This window comes from Ruditapes philippinarum, unplaced genomic scaffold (assembly GCF_026571515.1).
Source record: "Ruditapes philippinarum isolate M1 unplaced genomic scaffold, ASM2657151v2 ctg10437_1_1_1_1, whole genome shotgun sequence".
Classification (NCBI taxonomy): domain Eukaryota; kingdom Metazoa; phylum Mollusca; class Bivalvia; order Venerida; family Veneridae; genus Ruditapes; species Ruditapes philippinarum.
In genome coordinates this window covers 2,768-8,242 of record NW_026861396.1, presented here as the reverse complement: position 1 = coordinate 8,242, position 5,475 = coordinate 2,768, and the positions used below count along the sequence as shown (strand labels likewise).

The 5,475-nt window shown below is 29.8% G+C and overlaps 1 long non-coding RNA gene across 1 annotated transcript; it reads right to left on the bottom strand.

Moving 5' to 3' along the window:
- Positions 1-4,382: 4,382 nt before the first annotated feature.
- On the bottom strand, positions 4,383-5,053 carry LOC132715497 (uncharacterized). The gene is made up of 2 exons (XR_009623693.1): positions 4,680-5,053; positions 4,383-4,525 (listed from the first exon to the last, which is right to left on the bottom strand). It is a non-coding gene; the product is annotated as an uncharacterized LOC132715497 (long non-coding RNA).
- Positions 5,054-5,475: the final 422 nt, after the last annotated feature.

Genomic DNA, 5,475 nt, shown 5'->3' with positions numbered 1-5,475 from the left:
ATACGTTGGGAGTACTGAAACAAGGTCGGATAAGACAGGGAGTCGTTTAAATCAGGGGGCCGCTTAAGCAGTATTAAAGTTTTCTGTAGGACTGTAATTTCCTACAGAATGTCTGTGAATATGTTAAAGCATTTGTGCATTTTTTTCATACTCTTAAACCTTTTTTTGATACCATTTTACAATGTCTGTTACTGCTTTAACATTTTATATATGTATTTAACCATATTTATATTTCTGTTTGTTTAAGTATTATACTAACTTGAATGTTTGGTAGTATGTTTGTTATAAAGAAACCGGGTAACTAGCATGGTGAATGCTTGAAAAGGGCAAGAAGATAATCGTCATTTGTTAATCAGATTATATATATATAACTGTGTTAAGAAATACATTTTCTTTTGTATTTTGACATGATACCATTTTTATATAGTTAAGGAATATACATTTGTTATAATTAATATTAGAAAAATGATCTTGATCAAATAATTTGTAATTTGCTTAGTATTTTTTCCAGTGATATGCTTCTATCTAATATATGATATGTACCATACAGAAATGGGATAAGAAAGGGAAAGCACAAACTGATTATTGTTTTACATATACAATATGTTACTGGTTTATTAAATACGTTGCCTGTTATTTAAGATCACTTCGGCACAACGTTCTCGTGGTGCACTATGGTAACCAGACTGTGTCTGTCATCCGTTTCACATCGTCAGCTTGAGTTTCAAACAACATCTTTATCTCAATCATTAGATTAATGCAAAATTGTTCTTGCATTGAGCATCTTCAAAAAATTTCTGGAAAAATTTGCAAAATAAAACATAGAGTATTAAAATAAAGCTTAGCAGGTCAAGTTTCAAGACATTGTTATGTCCATCAACCAAGTTTGTCTAAATCACCATCTTCTATGGGCAAAATATACCTTACCCCTGGGACAAAAATATATATTTTATTAAAAATAATACTGACATATAACATGATTTATTTCAATTTTTTGACATGAACAATGATCTAGATGACCTCTTCCAAGTTTGCTAAAATTGTAACTTAGGGGTCATAGTGACCTCCCTTCTCCCACCTCAACGACCGAGGTCATGACCGTGACCTACTGTGCTATAGCTACAACTATGGCATTTGGACAAGATGCCTATTTGAACTTTCATATCAGTTGACCTAGAATTTGATCCAGTGATTTATCTTTTTGAGCTACAGGTATAAAAATTGTATTATATGCACATATGATTTGTACAATACTTACCATAAAGAGCATTTTGCCCTCTCATTAAACATGCGATGATACCATTTTTGACATAGCTTATGAGCACACTTTCGTAAAAAAATCACATTCAATAGTATTTTAAAAAAAGAAGTAAAAAAAACTAAACAGCATTGATCTCTTTGCAATCCAGCCATTACTTGGGCTACCAATATATGATAAAACATTTATTATTTATTTACGTTATAAAAATGCAAAAGTGTGCTCTTATTTCATGTTTGTGTTTCTCTTATCCAAGCTTTTTATAAGTGTGTTTCTGTTAGTTTAGTCAATATTATTATGAATGTTTTATGCGTATTTAGCACATGTGCCATGCAAAAATAAGATAAATGAATGTTTGCCGTGCAAAGTGCAAACATAAAAAGAATATTCTTTTACTTACGTATCATGTTACTATGATGGGAAATAGTTTGTTTGTCATTTTAAAAATTTGTGATAAATTTTTATAATAACTCATCACAATTCGTTTTCAACAAAACTCTTGACCATTTTGTTATTTGAACTGACATAATTTTGCTATAATTATATTTGGACTCGTATGTTACAATCATTACATTGCAAAAAAGAACTTCACTTACTATGCTTTCCAATCGAAGTATATTCCCGATTACATTTTTAATGCCAGTTGATTTCGTCAGGTTTACTATATGTTAATATTTAATTCTGGATATGTTCTAGTATTTTTATACATTCAAACTTTATTTTTATACACTGAATATCATTTACCATTGCTCTTAATACTATATTCATTTTATATTACTATTTTATTTCTTTTTCCATTATCAAACTATTTTGAATGTTTGCGTAGCTATAGTGTTTGTAGTGTGTTGTAAAAAACGTCGGGGTCACTAGCATGTTTACATGTAAATTTTTATTCTTGTGCATATGTAGAAAGTGTTTGATGCTCCAGGTTAATGATTAATTTGACTTATTAAGAGATATTTGAAGCATTATTATATTTTGTAAGATTTAAAAGAAACATAAATGTAATAACATGTTAAAAGGTATTTTTAGACAAAGTTTACAATCAAGAAAAAAATGCACAGAATAATACTAAATGCCTGATTTTTTATGAACATGTTGGTCATATAATTGTGTCACTGCCGGTCTAACATAGGTGGTTGGAAATACATCTATGTGTTTGCTTTTAAGAGTTCTTACTTTTTTCACAAACTGTTGAAATGTCAGTTTATAGATTGTATCTTGGGTGTTCAGATGACTTTATTCTCTTGTCTATGTAGAATACTTAACTGGGTTAAATTAACCAGTGAAGTTTGTGTTACATAGTTTACTTAATAGAGCTGCAGTGACAAAATTAAATGAGGATACTACTACAAACATTATGTTAAGAAGTGCAATACAAATAACAATATTGACAATATAAAAACATAATTGTAAATAACATAATTATAATAAACATCTAGTGATTTCAGCTTTGTGTTATTTTGTCTTATTTGATAGTTAAGTTCTCTTTATATACAAATAATATGAAAAAAAAAAATCAACAAGGAAGGGTTGCAATCAATGAACGCATCCCCCAACACGTGACTAGCGGCAAGAGGCATCACAGGACACAATATAGGACAGGGCACACGGTCAAAAACAGACGGTACATTGAAGTTGAATTCGAAATAGACCCTTCTTAATATTACCTCATACATATTCATAGATTTCTCAGAGCGAGGCTAACAGGGCAAGCTTCGGTATCTGCTCTATGTAAACATATCACAAATATATGGCCGAAAGATTTTTCTACAGTGTCAGAGATCTTGATAATGTTCTGTTTGCTACATACTTGTTGAGAACTATATTTAATTTTACAAAAATCTTTTCTGGAGATATAAATCAACAAAGGGTTTAATTTACACTATATACAGTGAAGAATATACAAGACCAGATAAGGGAATTAAAGTTTATGATAATTCCAAGTAATTTCTAACATTCTTTGTCAGTATAAATATCAGGTAAATTCTTTGCAACTTAAATAGACATTATCTGCGTTATCAGTATTTTATTGCTAACCTAAACACATGATGGTCAAGAGTGTATAAAGCTATTAACTGATAATAGATGTAAACAGTTGGATGCTGAATTCTGTACCATACTTCCCCTAAATTTAGCTATTGAAATTAAAAAGTTTAAAAAGTTTTATTCACCTTGTATTTAAAAGTAAAACATTCTGGATGACTCTCTAGAAACTGGTTAATTTTACAGACAGTCTTATCAAATCAAAATAATATTTTGTTTAAACATGACACCCCCGTCTTATACATTTCAATGGATTTTCAGTATCATAACACATGATATTGTTTACAGCAATGTAAAAATACATTTCATGCTGAGTAAGGAACGTAAAACTTATATATTATCAACTATGTAATTAATTACAGTATAAAATATTTAGTATATAACGAAATACAATCATTTAATTGCAAATATCAGTCAAATCTTAAGACGAAGCTGAAGTATCATTAGATTATTGCACTTGTCCAGTTGGTCCGAGTTGATTATGTGGTCATATTGTTGGAACCCTCTACTGGCTGGTATATAACAAATCATTGGGGAACATGGCACTTCCAGAGGATGTTGCCTGGACTTACCAACCCCAAATATTCCATGTACTTAGGGGACTGAACATTCGCAGAAAACCTGTGCAATACCTTGCGGTTGGAGGGAATTAGGAAGGAAGCATCGAGTTTTAGCACTTCTTTTAACATTCCAAGAAATATTCTCTCAACAATATAATGCAATAAGAGGACAAAATATTAAATGTAATTAACATGTTGACATATTCCCTGCAGCTGTACCTAAAGCACATGCTAAAAACAAAGTAATGCGATGCTTTCTTTTTAAGTTTTTATTTAAATTCAAGACGCAAAAGACTGAACAAATGGTCCTTTAAAATATGCTAAAAAACATTCGTCAGTCAAGCTGATTGTTTTGCTTGCATCATAATAAACGTTCTTTAAGTTTTATAACATTGAAAACTGTAATGAATATATAGTAAATTTTGCTGGAAATCCTGTATATCATTACAAGATATACAACTGTCAAAATTAAAAAATTTGTTTGTATCAAAAGTTCAATATCACTGTTTGTTTTCTTCCTTAGTTTTCTGTAATTCTTCTTTGAACTGTTTGATAGTTTCTTTTTCATCTGTTATGCCACTGCCATGAAGAGATATTACAATTAAAGGCGATTCAAATACCAGTTGTCAATTTGTGTTCATGACTGTTACCAGTGGAATTCCTGAAAATATATATATATATTTTATTTAGAAGTGGAAACAAGAATTATGACATTTCTAGAATATATCAATTCATATTTTAATTGCACATATATTTTTTTACAGGGGCTGAACTTTGTTTATGTGTAAAAAATGAAAATTAAGTCTTGTGTATACCTTTCATCTGGTAATGAAATCTTCTTCTTTAGTGTTCATCTTACTGGTCTTTTCATTATTACTCCAGTCGAACCATCTACAGGGTACATCTATTCTCTTCAGACATATATGAATTTATGTCCATGATTGTTAATCTTATTGTGTGAAATGCTTTGAAAACGAGCAACTATAGCAAAATATTGATCTGAAATAGTACATAAAATAACCGTTATTGCTTTTTAGTATAAAAACGGCATTGATTTAGATTCTGAAGCAATTATGTTTTAAATGTTATCATTATAAGTGTGATATATTAAATGAAATATATGAACAAAACATATGATTATGTTTATAATTTAATGAAACATTTAAAACAATGAGAAATCAGAGTAATTAAATTGTAAGTAGTAATACAGCTTTAGTAACTTGGTTTAAAAAGAAAAGAACAATGGTATTTTACCTTGAAATGTTCTTTCATCCATCTTATTTTCACAATTAAACTCACATCCTCTTAGGTATTTTATGAAAATTAACAGTATAATCATACTTAGAATTGGAATAAAAATGAGATTTCCCCAGTAAGTTTAACACACTAGGGCTTATCAGGTCAGACATTATTTGTTTACATTCATGCCCTGTTAGCCTCTCTCTGGTGATGGAATGTAAAGTATGCATATAATTTGAGAAAGGCCTATTGATAACGCGTAATGAAATTGATAACGCGTAATACTTGTGACTTGCCATCTGTCTGATTATAAGAGACAGTTTTCGCAGTCTGCAATGCTTTAAGGAATAAAAAGAAAATGTACGATCATTT